Source organism: Ziziphus jujuba, chromosome 5 (assembly GCF_031755915.1).
Source record: "Ziziphus jujuba cultivar Dongzao chromosome 5, ASM3175591v1".
NCBI lineage: Eukaryota > Viridiplantae > Streptophyta > Magnoliopsida > Rosales > Rhamnaceae > Ziziphus > Ziziphus jujuba.
The window spans coordinates 5,275,025-5,293,062 of NC_083383.1; the positions used below are offsets into that span (position 1 = coordinate 5,275,025).

Consider the following 18,038-nt stretch of genomic DNA (forward strand, 5'->3'; position numbering starts at 1 on the left):
TTTATTCATGCTTTTCCTGGAGGTCTGGAGAAATCTACAATCAATAGGATTTTCCAAATCCTCCCTTCCTAAAAGGAAGAATGTGAAATTTGTTTTCCTTTCTACATGGACTAGGTGATCGAATCTAGCCATAAGAAGAACACTTGGCTAATAAATAACTCACTTCTTGGTCTATGATCATCTTACTCACTATGAATGCCCATGATCAGTGCAATGGGATGTGTCTATTTATCTATCTCTTGACTCAAAATGGGAGCAAGTTTGAAAAGGTATTTTAGAGTGTCTAGGGTTGGGCCAGGAGGGTCTTTTAATGCCTTCTTTTTTCTTCTCATCGGAATTATTTCACAAAGACTTGCCATGGTAAGGAAGAAAGGAGGAACAAGCATACTTATAGAGTGCAATACGATGGAGAGTTGTATGCTGCATTTGGGAAGGATGAATCGCTCTCGAAAAGGAATCTATTGATTCTCTCCCAATTGGTTGGACCGTAGGTGCGATGATTTACTTCCGGACGAGGTCTCTGGTTCAAGTCCAGGATGGCCTAGCTACGTTTAGGAAAATAATAGAAGAAGCATTTGACACCTTCATGCATGCTTCACTTGGCTTGGGGGGATATAGCTCAGTTGGTAGAGCTCCGCTCCTGCAATTGGGTCGTTACGATTATGGATTGGATGTCTGATTGTGCAGGCGGTAATGATAGTACCTTGTACCTAAACCGGTGGCTCAATTTTTCTAAGTAATGAGGAAGAGGACCGAAACATGCCACTGAAAGACTCTACTGAGAGAAAGATGGGCTGTTAAGAACATAGAGGAGGTTGGAGTCGGCGGCTCTCCTAGGATTCCCTCATCTGGGATCCTTAAGGAAGAGGATCAAGTTGGCCCTTGCCAATAGCTTGATGCATTATCTCCCTGCAGCCCTTTGAGGAAATGCAGCAAAAGGAAGGAAAATCCATGGACCGACCCCATCATCGCCACCCCATAAGAACTATGAGATCACCCCAAGGACGCCTTCGGCATCTAGGGGTCACGGACCAACCATAAAACCATGTTCAATAAGTGGAACGCATTAGCTGTCCGCTTTCAGGTTGGACAGTAAGTGTCAGAGAAGGGAAATGACTCATTCTTAAAACCGGCATTCTTAATACCAAAGAGTCGAGTGGAAAAATGGGGAAAGCTCTCTATCCCTGGTTCTCCTATACCTAGATCCTCCAGAACCACTAGAATCCTTAATTAGAATGGGATTCCAACTCAGCACCTTTTGACATTTTAAGAAGATTTGCTCTTTGGAGAGCCTAGTATGATGAAAGTTGTAAGCTGTGTTAAGGGGGGAGTTATTGTCTATCGTTGGCCTCTATGGTAGAATCAACTAGGGGCCTGAGAGGCAGTGGTTTTGATGCGAATCCACCCGAGAATGCTCGGCCGACAACCCGCTGGGGTGCTGACCCAATACAAATGAAGGTGGGACCGATCACTAGGGCCCAAGCCAAGAAGTTCAAGGACAATCTTGCTGTCTTCATACAAGAGGGGTTGGCCACATCTAAAGAACCAAGGCCTGTTTTACTCATACAAGCAATAGAAGCCAAAACAGGGTCGGGTGACGTTTTTGGTGATAATAATGAGGCCGGGTTGTATGAATTGGAACCCCATCCTTATGGGTTCAATTCATATGGAGGATGAGTCATAGAAACCAGCCAAAGCAGCTTCAAAGCCGACCAACAAGGTGGTTTGCGCACAAGGAGAAGGAAAGGCCGGATTTGCTGTATTCCTTGCTGGCTTTACTGTATTTTACTGTATTAGCCTTTTCTCATACTTCCAAGCAAGGGCAACGTGAGGAACTTCACAATAAGCTTATTTGGCATCCTAATAAGCATATTGAAGCTGATTTGGAGCTCAATTTGGTCAAAGATTGGTCAAAGTCAATTTAGTTAAAAAGCTAGTATTATAGTTTCCTAATTTTATTCTACTTTTTGTTTTAGGAAACTACCATTATTTTTTAGTTTTTATTTATTTATCTTCTGGACAAATAAGTTTAGGAAAGTTATTATTTTATTATTTTCATTGTAAATTAATTAATTCCTAATTCAAAATAAAGGAATTAATTAATCCAAATTAGTTTAGGAAAAGGAAAGTTTCGGCCAAGGTAGACTTCTTCATTGTGTGGCCGGTTTTTCCTAGGGTTTTGAGGGTTTATTTTGTTTCTTTCAAAAGCCTATTTAAAGGCTTATTTTTCAATAATAAGACAACTTTGATTTGATTAAAAAAATACTTGTGAGATTAATTATCTCTTTGTTCTTTGAGAACACCTAAAACACCATTAGAGAATTGGTTGTTTTAGCTTGACTTATCAATAGGTTTTCCATCCCCTATTGTGGCGTCTTCATTATACCAAGGTTTCTAACCACATGTTGGTTAGGGGTTGAGGTCCATTCCATTAGAACTTGAACTTAATTAAAGATCCGGGCTAATATAATACGGGTTTAGGAGCAGGTCGTCCTAGGTTCGTATCAGGTTTACCCTATGGTGGATGTCTGCAATTTGAGTCCACTTATATCCAATTCGTGAACTTAGCCGATGCAAAGCTATATGATAGCACCCAATTTTGCTGATCCAGAAGTTTAATCTATGCTATGACTTTGCATTCATGGATGTTGATAAGATCCTCCCATTTAGCAGCACCTAATGGCATAGCCTTAAAGTTAAGGGTGAGGTTCAAACGAGGAAAGGCTTACGGTGGATACCTAGGGCCTAATAAACGCTGAAATGCTTTAGGGAGTTGAAAATAAGCGTAGATCCAGAGATTCTCGAATAGGTCAACCTTTCAAACTACTGCTGAATCCATGGGCAGGCAAAAGACAAACTGGAGAACTGAATCATCTTAATAGCCAGAGGAAAAGAAAGCAAAAACAATTCCCGTAGTAGCGGCGAGTGAAACGGGAGCATCCTAAACAATGAAAACGGGGTTGTGGGAGAGCAATACAAGCATCGTGCTGCTAGGTGAAGTAATGGAGTACTGCACCTTAGATGGAGAGAGTCTAGTAGCCGAAAGTATCACTAGCTTACACTCTGACCCAAGTAGCATGGGATGTTGAAAAGATGGTAATCTTGCCACCTTATGCAAACCAAAATCCACCAAGGTTTGCATCCTCTTTCTTTCTTTAAAAGAAATATTTTGTTGAATGACCTAATGCAATATTTATGTCTATGTTTTTTGTTCCTTTTAATGTCTTTTTGAATGCCTAAGTTTTATTGTATTTAGCTTAGGAATTTTCTCTTTGTTGGGTATTGGTTTTATTTTGTAAAATGGCTATGTGCTGGAAATAGTGTTTCCAGCAACATAGGTCGATTGTTGGGGCTAACATTCTCTGAGCTTTTAGAACAAGGTTATGATTTTTAGATATGTTGTAATAGATATGTAAAAAAATATATAGAGAAAATAATGACTCAAAAAGGCCTTGGGAAGCCCAAGATATGCAGGTTGCAAGTTGGCATAACTGCTGAGATTTCCAACATTTATGGCCCATGGGTTTGAGATGAATTGGAGGCCTTACCCAATTCTTTCAGACTTTGTCTTCTCCAGATTTCATCCTTAATATTTCAACATGCCATATTCCAAAATTCAAGTAATCTGGATGAAGATATTCCAGCCTTTTATCTGGTCAAAATAGTAGTACAGGATTAGGTGGAGACAGCTTTTTGAACTTCAAAATCTCACCAACCTTTGTCATAATTATGCACTCACATGTGAGCTGGTGGTTGAATAGTTATGTATCATAATTTTGAATGGAAAATGTGTAAATTTTGAAATTTAAAGGCTTCCATTTGGTCCCACACACACCTCATATGTATGAGACAAATTTTGTATCTATATAAGCAACATATGAGTGAAAAAATGAATTAGTGTGCTGTCTAGTTTTATGTGGCCTACTTTAACATCTTCACTTCATCTTCTTCTTCTTCCTTCAAAACAAAATCCCTAACAATCCTAAATATCACCATACAAAAAAGAAACACAAAAATCACCTAAACATCAAATTAAAAATCAGATTAAAGGTTATGCATAAGACTAACACCTTGTGTACAACATTCTTGGCAAAGTGAACCCAAAACCACACCAAACTCCAACATGGGACCACCTTGCAAGGATAAATACTCCTAGGTGACCGATAGTGAAGTAGTACATGAAATTGTAACCTCCCAAGCAGTGGGAGGAGACTGGGGCTCTGACCGCTTGCCTATTGAAGAATGAGATGGTGACTTATAAGCAATGGCTTGTTTAAGGGAACCCACTAGAGCCATAGCAAAAGCAAGTCTTCATTAGGCAATTGTCACTACATATGGACCTGAACCTGGGTGATCTATCCACGACTAAGATGAAGCTTAGGTGAAACTAAGTGGAGGTTCGAATCGACTGATGTTGAAGAATCAGCGGATGAGTTGTGGTTAGGGGTGTAATGCCACTCAAACCCAGAGCTAGCTGGTTCTTCCCAAATTGTTTTGAGGTGCAGTAGTTGACAGGACATCTAAGGGTAAAGTACTGTTTCGATACGGGCCACGAAAGCAGTACTAAATCGAGGTAAAATCTGAACAGTAGATATGACCTTAAAATAACAGGGGTCAAGGTCGACCAGTGGGACAATGGGGGATAAGCTTCATCGTTGAGAGGGAAACAGTCCAGATCACCTGCTAAGGCCCCTAAATGACCGTTAATGATAAAAGAGGTAAGGCTGCAGAGACAGTCAGGAGGTTTACCTAGAAGCAACCACCCTTGAAAAAATGCATAATAGCTCATTGATCGAGTGCTCTTGCACCGAAGATGAACGAGGCTAAGCGATCTGCTAAGGTGTGGGACGTAAAAATGCATAAGTAGGGGAGCATTCCACTTAGAGGGAAGCACCGGTACGAGCAGTGGTAGACAAAGTCGGAGCGAGAATGTTGGCTTTAGTAATGAAAACATTTGTGAGAATAAAATGCCCCAAAAACCAAAGGGTTCCTCCACAAGGTTCGTCCACGGAGGGTGAGTCAGGGCCGAAGATCAGGCCGAAAAGCATAGTCGATGGATAATATGTGAATATTCCTATCCTACCCCTTGTTGGTCCTAAAGGACAGACGAGGCTAGGTTTACCGAAAGATTGTTATCGTTTCAAGGACACAAGGTACCTCGACTTTTTCAGGGTAAAAAGGGGTAAAGAAAATGCCCCAAGCCAATGTTTGAGTACCAAACGCTATGGTGTTGAAGTAACCCACGCCATACTCCTAGGAAAAGCTCAAACGACCTTCAACAAAAGGGTACCTATACCCCAAATTGATATAGGTGGGTAGGTTGAGAATACCTAGGGGCGCGAGACAACTCTCTTTCAGGCACTCGGCAAAATAGCCCCATAAATTCGGGAGAAGGGGTGCCTCCTCACTAAGGGGGTTGTAGTGACCAGGCCAGGGTGACTGTTTACCAAAAACACATGTCTCTGCAAAGTCGTAAGACCATGTATGGGGGTTGACACCTGCCCAATGCTGAAGGTCAAGGAAGTTGGTGACCTGATGACAGGGGAGCTGACTACCGAAGCCCCGATGAACGGTGGCATAACTATGACGGTCCTAAGGCAATGAAATTCCTTGTTTGATAAGTTTCGACCTGCATGAAAGTTGTAACGATCTAAGCTTGGTGAAATAGACATGTCTATGAAGATACGGACTACCTGTACCTGAATAGAAAGATCCTATGAAGCTTCACTATTCCCTGGGATTGGCTTTGGGCTTTTCCTGCACAGCATAGGTGGAGGGCGAATAAGGCCTCCTTCCGGGGGGGCCTGAGCCATCAATGAGATACCGCTCTAGAAGAGCTAGAATTCTAACCTTATGTCAGGACCTACGGGCCAAGGGACAATCTCAGGTAGACAGTTTCTATGGGGTACAGGCCTCCCAAAAGGTAGCAGAGGCATGGAAAGGTTTCCTCGGGCCACACGGAGATTGGCCGTCTAGTGTAAAAGTAGAAGGGAGATTGACTGCAAGATCCACCCATCGACTAGGGATGAAAGTCGGCCTTAGTGATCCAACGGTGCCAAGTGGAAAGGCCATCGCTCAATGGATAAAAGTTACTTAAGGACAGGCTAATCTTCCTTAAGTTCTCACATTGACGGGAAGGTTTGGCACCTCCATGTCGGCTCTTCACCACTTAAGGCTGTAGTATGTTCCAAGGGTTGGGCTGTTAGCCCATTAAAGTGGTACATGAGCTGGGTTTAGAATGTTATGAGGCAGTTCTATCAATATCTGGTGTGGGCATTAGAGCATTGAGAGGACTTTTCCCTAGTACGAGAGGACCAGGAGGGACACACCTCTGGTGTACTAGTTATCGTGCCTACAGTAAATGTTGGGTAGCCAAGTGCAGAGTGGATAACTACGGAAAGCATCTAAGTAGTAAGCCCACCCCAAGAGGAGTACTCTCCTATTCTAACTTCCCTGGACCTTCCGATAGCATAGCCAAGACAGCAAAAGGTTTTCTGTCCCTATGAGGGTGGAACGTTAGAAGTTTTGAGAATTCAAAAGAAGGTCACGGCGAGACGAGCCGTTTATCATTACAATAGGTGTTAAGTGGAAGTGCAATCATTTCTGACCACATTCTCCATAGGGCCCTCTTATCTCTTCCTTCTTGAGCTCACATTATGGAAGAAGGAGAAGAAGGAACCGAGAAGAAAGTATTAGGAATAATCGATTTTATTACGGAACAACTGTTTGATGTTTTGGTTTGTTTACGAAGGAAAACTATCAATAAAAAAATGAGATAGAATAGCTTCGACTTTATCAACTGATAGTGAGAAAATAAAATCTGGATAAATCCAATAACTATTACAGGTAGCAGTATAAAGAACGAAAAAAATAGCTCTCGTGGCCCAGGATAAAAAAAAAAAAAAGAGTTTAGAGCATTAAAAAGCTTGTATCCATAGAACATCTGACATAACATAGATAATAAGTAAATAGTAGTTAATATCATTCCAATTGCCATTACAAAAGTAATTACTATTTTTGGCCACTAAGTATTCCAAAAAATACTATCAATTTTGCAATAAAGCCGGTCATGCCCGATAATGCAAGAGAAGCCATCGATAAGATACTGAAAGTCATGAATATTTTTGGAATTGCGGTAGCAATTCCGCCCATTTCCTTGAGATAAACAAGATATATCTCGAGTAAGCGGCCGGGCTGCTGAAGTAGCTAAAATAATGATAAATCCTATCAGTAAAATAGGTCCTATTGAAATTCCATCTATTCCCAATCTCCAATTAAAAAAAAATGGATCCATTTATAATTCTCTATAAGTTGGATTAATGGATCGTCCAATTGGAAATGATACCCAAATGTATAGGTTATTAGAAGGAGTTCTATTATGCATATACAAATCGTACACCACCTAATTACCTTATTCCCTCTATGAGGGAGAAAGAAAATTAAATAACCCATATATATTGGTAAAACTACAACTATCATTAAACAAGAAAAATCATTCGCGATAAAAACAAGAAACACTTGGACCAGAAAAACCTATGCTAAAAAATATAAAATAAAATATATTATTTTGAGTGCGGGTTTTTGTTGGTAAAAAAAATAAATTAAATATATTCAAGTAAGGTTTTCTGATACATATCAATAAGCTAGCCCCATACTCCAAGTTGTTTCATTCCATAAATAAACTCAAGCACTCAAGAAATCCATTGGACTGTTAAATTCACATATTTTACAGCTGACATAGTCCTCTGTTCTTGGAGTAGAAGGGATTTGCTTAGTTTTACACCCGTCCCAAGATATCATTTTTAATACATCCATGGGGCAGGCTCGGATACATTGAGTACATCCTATACACATCTCATAAATCTTTACTGAATGTGACATTGGACCTTTAAATGTTTTGAACATTCTAAATTTTCGATTTAGTAAATTTATAAATAAATCATATATTTAGACATCAGATGAATCAATGATTTACTAGAATTTTTTTAATCAATCTACTTCTCGACCGACTCATGTAAGGGAGCCAAGATTTCCTAATTCAAAATAAAGGAATTAATTAATCAAAATTAGTTTAGGAAAGGAGAGAGAAAATTCGGCCATGCTAGTTTCCTAATCCTATTGGATATACATCTTCTATTGTGGCATCTTCATTATACCAAGGTTTATAATCACAAGTTGGCTAGGGGTCAAAGTGACCATTAGAACTTCAATATAATTAGATCCAGGTTAATATAATACGGGTTTAGGTCCAGGTCATCCTAGGTTCGTATCAAATTTCTTGTCAAGATGAATATTATATGATCCAACATCATATCTCTTTGATTTGTTTGATTGGTATTGCTTATAAATAATATTCCATTTATAATCTATCGATGTGATAGGTCACACTTGTTTCTCTTTGTGATGATAAATGACCTACTTAACTCAGTGGTTAGAGTATTGCTTTCATACAGCGGGAGTCATTGGTTCAAATCCAATAGTAGGTAGAACTTATTCGATACCAATGTGAATAGTCTCTAATGCATTTTTCTACTCATGTTCTTTTATTGATTTTGCATCTTTTTCATCCTGTTCTATTTATCTATTTAATTTCAAATTAAATATTTTTTTGTTTCACTAGAAGTCGATTCTACATGATCATATTTGATTCTTGTTCAATTTCAATCAGCAGAAGCAACCAAACTTATTTTGCTTATTCGGACCCACTACCTAGTTACGATATCACATTGAAAGCCTCTACTCATGTCATAGCTCGTCTGATAGCGAGATTTGCTTCAACTGTTTGTTTCTTTCCTCAAGCTTTACTCAAGTTAGCTTTCATTATTTAAAGAGTTTGTTGACTTCTTATGGATCAATGTGACTACCCTTCTCCTCATCATTTACTAAAACAGTGATCCCATTATTACCTATTCTAGTAAGACCACCTGTCAGAGTCATCGTTAACCATTGGTCATTAAGGCGTATTCTCAAAATACCAATATCTATAGCTGTGGCAATAAGCGCGTGGTTTGGTAGTACGCCGATTTGTCCACTATTAGTAGAGAGAATATTTCTTCCACTTTTGAATCCCAAACAATTCATTTCAGGGTCAGTACATAAAGATTTAAGGTCATTTCTTCAATTTGCTCTCCGTTTCTAAGTTCGTAGCCTTCGTAGTAGCCTCATTGATGCTACTTTCCAAATAAAAAGCCCGTTTAGGGAGACCATCTAATTTGCAAGAAAGGATCAATTTAAATCGTCTAATCATTTCTGTTAGACCAACATATTTCCCTGGTGAATCAGTAAATACTTCTAGTACGAAAAAGGGTTGCAATAGGAAACGCTCAATTTTTCGTGCTCTTGCTACAGTTAAGCAATCTTCTTCGGATGATTCATCCAACCCAAGGATAGCTATAATATCCTGAAGTTCTTTGTAACATTGTAAAGTTTGTTTAACTCTTTGCATGGTTTTGTAATGTTCTTCACCAACGATCCAAGGTTGGAGCATAGTTGATGTTGAATATCAAGGATCTACTAATGGATAGATACCTTTGGCAGCCAATCCTTTTAATCGTACAATAGTAGCATCTAAATGTGCAAATGTTGTGGCCAGAGTGGGATCGGTCAAATCGTCCATGGGTACATAAACTGCTTGAATAGAAGTTATGGACCCCTCTTTGGTAGAAGTAATTTTTTCTTGCAAAGAACCCATTTCGGTACTAAGAGTGGGTTGATATCCCACAGCGGAGGGTATTATACCCAACAAGGCTGATACTTTGGATCCCGCTTGGACAAAATGAAAGATATTGTTAATAAATAGAAGTATGTCTTGTTATTAACATCTCAAAATATTCTGCCATAGTTAGGGCAGTTAAACCAACTCTCATATGAGCTCCTGGTGGTTCATTCATCTGTCCGTAAACTAGAGCTACTTTTGATTCTGAAATATTTTTTTCATTAATTACTCCAGATTCTTTCATTTCTATGCAAAGATTATTGCCTTAATGAGTACGTTCACCTACTCTGCCAAATACGGATACACCCCCATGACCTTTGGCAATGTTGTCGATCAATTCCATAGTGAGTACTGTTTTGCCCACTCCCGCTCCCCCGAATAGTCCTATTTTTCCTCCACGGGGATAAGGGCCTAAAAGATCTACTACTTTAATTCCTGTTTTAAAAATTGATAATTTGTATCTAACTGTATAAAGGCAGGCACAAATCTATGAATAGGAGATTTTTACGAGTATCTACAGGACCTAAATTATCAACGGGCTCTCCAAGCACGATGGAAATTCATCCTAGCATTGCTCCACTGACTGGAACACTTAGAGGAGCTCATGTGTCAATCACTTCCATTCCTCTCGTTAGACCGTTTGTAGCACTCATAGCTACCGCTCTAACTTGAATATTTCCTAATAATTACTGTACTTCATAAGTCACATTAATTTTTTGACCAACAATATCTTGGCCTTTAACTACTAGAGCATTGTAAATATTAGGCATCTTGCCCGGTGGAAAAGCTACATCGAATACTAGACCAATGATTTGAGCAATATGCCCTAGGTTGTTTTTTCAAAGCACGGGAACCCTAGGACCAGAAGTAGTAGGATTGATTCTCATAATAAAATAAAAAGATGTCGAATTTTTTTGAAAAAATTATTGAAATAAAAAATAAATGTTCAATAGTAAGTTAAGTTAATCGGTTAATTCAATATTTCAATAAGAAATCAAAAATGGGCGCTAGCACTTGACTTTGTTGGGGGCATCCAATCGAATGCAATCCAATTGTTTACTTATTCAATTTCAATGAGTGAATTTTCAAGTTCAACCAAAATCCATTTTCAAAATATAAAGTATATGAATAAAAATCTTAAGAAAGTCTCTCTTTTGCCTATCATTATAGACAATACGAACAATATTATCTATGGAATTTGAGCCCAAACTCTATTCTATTTATGATTCCTTTTTTCTATCTCATCGGTCCTTATTTCATGTCCTATTTCCTATTTCAACATATTAATTTACACCTAGCCTATAATTTATTATAATATTTTATATTATTTATTATATTAATATTATTTTTCTTTTTTATACCTATACCCTTTCTTTCTATTCATGAATGAATTCTGGATATTTTTACATCTAGGATTTACATATATTACTATCAAGAGTGAATTTCTTAGATATTTCGATTAAAAAAAAGGTAAGAGATTAGAAACTTTGAAAAACAAATAGCGGGTTGCGCCATGCATATGAAAGAGTATACAATAATGATGTATTTGGCGAATCAAATACCACGGTCTAATAACGAACCGTTCTGATTAGTTGATAATTTTGTGAAAGATTCCTATGAAAAGTTTCATTAACTCCTAATTCATGTCCAATAGACCTTGGTATTGTGAGAATTCTTAATTCATGAGTTGTAAGGAAGGACTTATGTCACCATAAACAGAGACTAAAGCAAGTGTTGGATTCAAAGCTGGTGTTAAATATTATAAATTGACTTATTACACTCCTGACTATGAAACCAAAGATATCAATATCCTGGCAGCGTTTCGAGTAACTCCTTAACCTGGAGTTCCACCTGAGGAAGTAGGGGATGCGGTAGCTACTGAATCTTCTACTGGTACATGGTCAATTGTATGGATTGACGGGCTTACCAATCTTGATCAGTACAAAGGTCGATGCTACGGCCTTGAGCCTATTGTTGAAGAAGAAAATCAATATATTGCTTATGTAGCTTACCCCTTAGACCTTTTTGAAGAAGGTTCTATTACTAACATGTTTACTTCCATTGTGGGTAATGTTTTTGGGTTCAAGGCCCTACGCACCCTACATTTAGAGGATTTGCGAATCCCTCCCTCTTATACTAAAACTTTCCAAGGACCGCCTCATGGCATCCAGGTTGAAAGAGATAAATTGAACAAGTATGGATGCCCCCTATTGGGATGTACTATTAAACCTAAATTGGAGTTATCTGCTAAGAATTACAGTAGAGCATTTTATGAATGTCTTCGCGGTGGACTTGATTTTACCAAAGCTGATGAGAACTTGAATTCGCAACCATTTATGCATTGGAAAGGCCGTTTCTTATTTTGTGCCGAAGCCATTTGTAAAGCACAAGCTGAAACTGGTGAAATCAAAGGGCATTACTTGAATGCTACTATAGGTACATGCAAATAAATGATTAAACGGACTGTATTTGCCAAAGAATTGGGAGTTCCTATTATAATGCACGATTGCTTAACAGGGGGATTCATTGTAAATACTTGATTGGCTCATTATTGCTCAGATAATGGTCTACTTCTTCACATCCACCGTGCAATGCATGTAATTATTGATAGACGAAAAAATCATGGTATGCACTTTCGTGTACTAGATAAAGCGTTACGTCTTTCTGGTGGAGATCATATTCATGCTGGTACTATAATAGGTAAACTTGAAAGTGAAAGAGACATCACTTTAGGCTTTGTAGATTTACTAGGCGATGATTTTATTGAAAAAGATTGAAGCCGCGGTATTTATTTCATGCAAGATTGGGTCTCTCTACCAGGTGTTATTTGATTCTAAATTCTAATCGGAATATTCAAATGATTTTTATAAGATGACTATTCATTTATTGTATTTTCATGTAAATAGGGACAAGAAAGCTCTATGGAAAAATGTCGGTTTAATTCGATGTTGTTTAGGAGGGGGTTAGAGTACAGGTGTAGGTGAAGTAAATCAATAGATAGTTTTGGTGGTCCTATTCAAAATGAAAATACCAGTGTAAATAAAGATCCGATTATAAATCATATGAATAAAAAAATCCCTAATGGGATTGAGAGTAATAATTATAGTTACAGTAATGTTGATCATTTAGTCGGCGTTAGGAGGTACATTTGAAATTTCATATCTAATCAAGCTTTTTTCTTTAGGGATAGTAATAGGGATCATTACTCCATATATTTTGATATTGAAAATTGAATTTTTGAGACTAACATCGATCATTCTTTTCTAAGTGCACCAAAAAGTTCTTTTTATGGTTATCAGAATTCTAGTTATCCAAATAATGTATCTAAGAGTGATGATCCTCACTATTATCGTTACATGTATAATACTAAATATAGTTGGAATAATCACATTACTAGTTGCATTGACAGTTATCTTCGTTTTCAAATCAGTACTAATCGTTATATTTTAAGTAGTGGTGTCAATTCCAATGACAATTAAATTTATAGTTACATTCATGGTGAAAGCAACAAGAGTAGTAAAAGCAGGAGTTCAAGTATAAGAACCAATACGGATGATAGTGCAAAAACTCTAAGAAAAATAGAGTTTGAGAGAGCTCTAACTGAAATAAGAAAAAGAAAAAGGGATTTAGAGAGAGCTCTAACTCAAATAAAAGAAAACTAATTAAAATTAAATAAAATTTTAAAAGAAAACAAATTAAAGAAAGGTCTAGCTAAAATAAGAGAGAGAAAAATGATCTAGCATTTTCTCTAAATCGAATACAAATAAGAGATAGAATAAGTGATTGAAAGATAACTAAAAAATACAAATATTTATGGGTGCAATGCGAAAATTGTTATGGATTAAATTATAAGAAATTTTTTAAATTTCAAATGAATATTTGTGAACATTGTGGATATAATTTGAAAATGACTAGCTCAGATAGAATCAAAAGTTCGGTTGATCCAGGTACTTAAGAGCCTCTGGATGAAGACATGGTCTCTAGGGATCCCATAAAATTTCATTCATAGGAGGAATCTTAAAAAGATCGTATTGATTTTAATCAAAGGACAATAGGATTAACTGATGCTATTTAAATAGGCATATGTCGACTAAATGGTATTCCTGTAAAAATCGGGGTTATTGATTTTCAGTTTATGGGGGGTAGTATGGGTTCTATATTTTTGTTCTCTTTGATTATTGTTTGTATTTGAATTTATTTTTCTAGAATTGTATTCTTGAACCCATAACCTATTACCATCTGGTCCAATTCTTCAAAATTCCAAAGTTTTCCCATTAATTTGCTTTATTTTGCCTCGAAAAGCCGAAAGTAGGTTTTGTTGAATTTTTTCGATATTGCCTACCTTTAGCTACTGTTTTATTGATAAGTTTAATTAAAACATACTTGTAATCTAATTTCTATTTTATGGGTGTTTTAATTAGAACTTTGAGATAATTCATTAAGTGGAAAAAGGCAAGAGTGTGTGAGCTTAAAAGAGGGTAAAAGCGGAAACTACTGTGAAAACATGAGTGTCGAGACCTTGATTGAGTGAAACATGTGAGGGAGTGCCTTTTGGTGAGGATTTATTTTATTTTGGATTATTTATAATAACATGGCAGATTCATGGGTGAGGAGAGGAGATCCACCTTTGAGAATTGATGAAGAGGAGTCCGTAGGATTTAAAGGTGATTTCTGAGCTACGGGGAGTGGTGAGCAAATGGACATGAGGGCTATATTGGAGCAATTACAGCGGATAAATGCCCAATTTGACCATTTAAATCAAAAGATGGACAGGTTAGAAACATCCCAAGGAGTGCCCAATATAAGGTTAGATGCTCATGGAGGTCGAGGTCGAGAAGGCCGAGGGCGACTAAGAGAGGAATTTGGGGGAAGTAACTATGGAGATGACTTAGATGAAGGGTTTGATGAAATTTTTGAACCTTAAGAAAGGCTAATCAATGGGAGACCAACAAGGAATGAAGATGATGATCTTGGCAACATCAAGGTAAAAATCCCACCATTCATGGGTAAAAGTGATTTGGAAGCATATTTGGAATGGGAAGAGAGAATGGAGATGATTTTCGATTGTCATCATTATTCGGAGGCCAAGAAGGTGAAGATGGTAGCAATGGAGTTTGGTCATTATGCACTCCAATGGTGGACCAATGAGAAAAACACTCGAAGAAGAGTTGGTGATGACTTGATCACTACATGGCGCCAAATGAAGGGAGCCATGAGGAAGCGGTTCGTGCCATCACATTATCATAGGTTGCTGCATCAAAGGCTTCAATCTCTATCTCAAGGAAGTATGTCCGTGGAGGATTATTATAAGAAGATGGAGATGTTTATGATGAGGTTAAACATGAATGAGGATAGAGAAGCAACCATGGCAAGATTTCTTGGTGGTTTGAATCGTGAGATAGCTAACCAACTAGAATTGCAACAATATGTGAAATTGAAGGAGATGTTGCATGTGGCTATTAAATTAGAGAATCAATTCAAGAGGAGGGGTGTAAGCTCATGGTTTGGAGGTGTTTCCAACAGTGGAAGGTCCAATTCAAGTGGCTGGAGGAACAATCCCTTCTATGAAAGCAAGCTTAAGCCGAAAGTTAAAGAAGGAAGCTCAAACTGGCCAAGGAAGGAGACTAGAACCGAATCTGTCCAAGCACCAAAGAATGAGGTAAAATTAGATCCTAAACCTTCTAGAACTCATGATGTTGTGTGTTTTAAGTGCCAGGGAGGAGGACACATTGCTAGCCAATGCTCGAATAGAAGAATCATAATGTTAAAGGGCAATGACGAGCTAGAATCGAAAAGTGAAGAAAGTGAGGATGAAGCCAAGCAAGAGGAGGAGGACTTGGAGGATGAACCCGAAACCTTGCAAGTATGCAATGCCAAATTAAACTTGCTTTCTAAGAGAGTAATTGCTGCATACAAAGATGAGGATCAAATTCAAAGAGAGAACATCTTCCACACCTGATGTGAAATTCAAGGTAAGATTTATAGTATGATTATTGATAGTGGAAGTTGTACAAATGTAATTAGTAATCTTGTAGTTGATAAATTAGGCTTCACGACTATTAAACATCCAGAACCTTATAGATTACAATGGCTTAATGATAGTGGTGATATAAAAGTAAATAAACAAGCGAAAGTAAAATTCAGCATTGATACATATGTGCATGTTGTATTGTGTGATATTGTTCCTATGCATGTGGGTCATATTTTGTTGAGTAGGCCATAGAAATTTGATAGAAATGCTATCCATTATGGTAGAGAGAATAGCATTGTATTTAAATTTGAAGGGAAAAAGTTTAAGCTGGAGCCATTAACTCCAAATGAAGTATTTAGCGATCAACTTCAAATGTAACAAATGAGGGAAGCCAAAAGGCTCAAGGAGAAGGCTAGTATGGCACCAACGGTTCCACCATCCATTCAAAAGGAGAAAGGTGAGCTTGCTGTCCAAGGTAAGTCCTCTAAAACCCAGGTTGAGTGGAAAAAATTAAACAAATCTGAGAGTAAGAAAATTGGAGCAAAAGCCGAGAGAGATGCAAAATTCAATGAATCCGTGAGTGAGAAAGGAAAAGAAAGAAAAGAAAGGAAAAATATAAATTTTTATCTTAGCTTTGGTGATTTTAATAAAGTAATTATGAATAAGAAATCATTTATGGTCATGAAAATTAAAGATACTTATTTAAAGATGTTTTTGTTGCATAGAACTTTATCTACATTATTGAAAGCTTTACTTAGTGGAAATTTCAAAATTTGGGAGAGATTACTTGATAAAATTGAAAAGTGTGCTGAACTTGTATTTCTAGTATTTTTTGTGATAGTGTTTGACCCAGGAGATTGGTTTTGGTTTCAACCAAGGAAGAAGAGGTTCCCCAAACAAAAAAAGTCCAAGCCTATGCCGCATGCGGATGGATCTTTTCAAGTTTTGGAGCTGAATAACAAGAATGCCTACAAGCTTGATTTACCAGGTGAGTATAACATGAGTGTTGCATTTAATGTTGCTAATTTGTTCCCTTTTGCTGTAGGTGATGATCTTGATTTGAGGATAAATCCTTTTCAAGAGGAGGGGAATGATGTGATTCCGCCCGAGCCCGCTCAACCGATAACCCGCTGGGATGCTAACCCGACACGGATGAAGACTAGGCCTTGATACGAACCTAGGACGACCTGCTCCTAAACCCGTATTATATTAGCCCGGATCTTAATTAAGTTCAAGTTCTAATGGATTGGACCTCAACCCCTAACCAACCTGTGCTTAGAAACCTTGGTATAATGTAGACGCCACAATAGGGGATGGAAAACCTATTGATAAGTCAAGCTAAAACAACCAATTCTCTAATGGTGTTTTAGGTGTTCTCAAAGAACAAAGAGATAATTAATCTCACGAGTATTTTCTTAATCAAATCAAAGTTTAAAGTTTTTTTATTAATGAAAAATAAGCCTTTAAATAGGCTTTGAAAGAAACAATATAAACCCTAAAAACCCTAGGAAAAACCGGCCACACAATGAAGAAGTCTACCTTGGCCGAAACTTTCCTTTTCCTAATCTAATTTGGATTAATTAATTCCCTTATTTTGAATTAGGAATTAATTAATTTACAATGAAAATAATAAAATAATAACTTTCCTAATCTTATTTGTCCAGAAAATAAATAAATAGAAACTAAAAATAATGGTAGTTTCCTAAAACAAAAAGTAGAATAAAATTAGGAAACTAAAATACTAGCTTTTTTGATCAAGTTGACTTTGATCAATCTTTGACCTCTTTGAGCTTCAAATCAGCTTCTAGATGCTTTGTAGGATGCCAAATAAGCTGAATATGAAGTTCCACACGTTGCCCATGCTTGGAAAAATAAGAAAAGGCTAAAACAGTAAAATACAGTAAAGCCAGCAAGCAATACAGCAAATTCGGCCAAATTGTTGAGGCTGTCCGTACAAGCCCTTTTTGATTGCATTTGAGGCTGCTTTAACTTGATTCCATGACCTCTTAGGCATATGTATTGAACCCATAAAGCATTGGAACCATTTCATGCTTCCCGGACTCCAAAAATGTATCAAAACCGTCAGCCGGGTCCATATTGGCTTCCACCACTTGGATGCTTCGAATAGGCTTTGTATCTTCAAGTATGAACAAGCTCTGTTGAGATTGATTAACCTCTGTATAAATACTCCCAGGTTGCCCTTAAATCTCTTAATTTGAGCTCTTTTGGTTGGCCTAGTCTTCATCCGTGTCGAGTCAGCACCCCAGCGGGTTATCGGTTGAGGGGCCTCGGGCGGAATCACATCATTCCCCTCCTCTTGAAAAGGATTTGTCCTCAAATCAAGATCATCAC

The 18,038-nt window shown here is 37.6% G+C and overlaps 2 pseudogenes; one reads left to right on the plus strand and one right to left on the minus strand.

Moving 5' to 3' along the window:
• Nucleotides 1–9,109: 9,109 nt before the first annotated feature.
• LOC125420126 (ATP synthase subunit beta, chloroplastic-like) lies at nucleotides 9,110–10,485 on the minus strand (annotated as a pseudogene).
• Nucleotides 10,486–11,397: 912 nt separating this feature from the next.
• LOC125420099 (ribulose bisphosphate carboxylase large chain-like) overlaps nucleotides 11,398–18,038 on the plus strand; it is a 75,630-nt pseudogene continuing 68,989 nt past the window's right edge.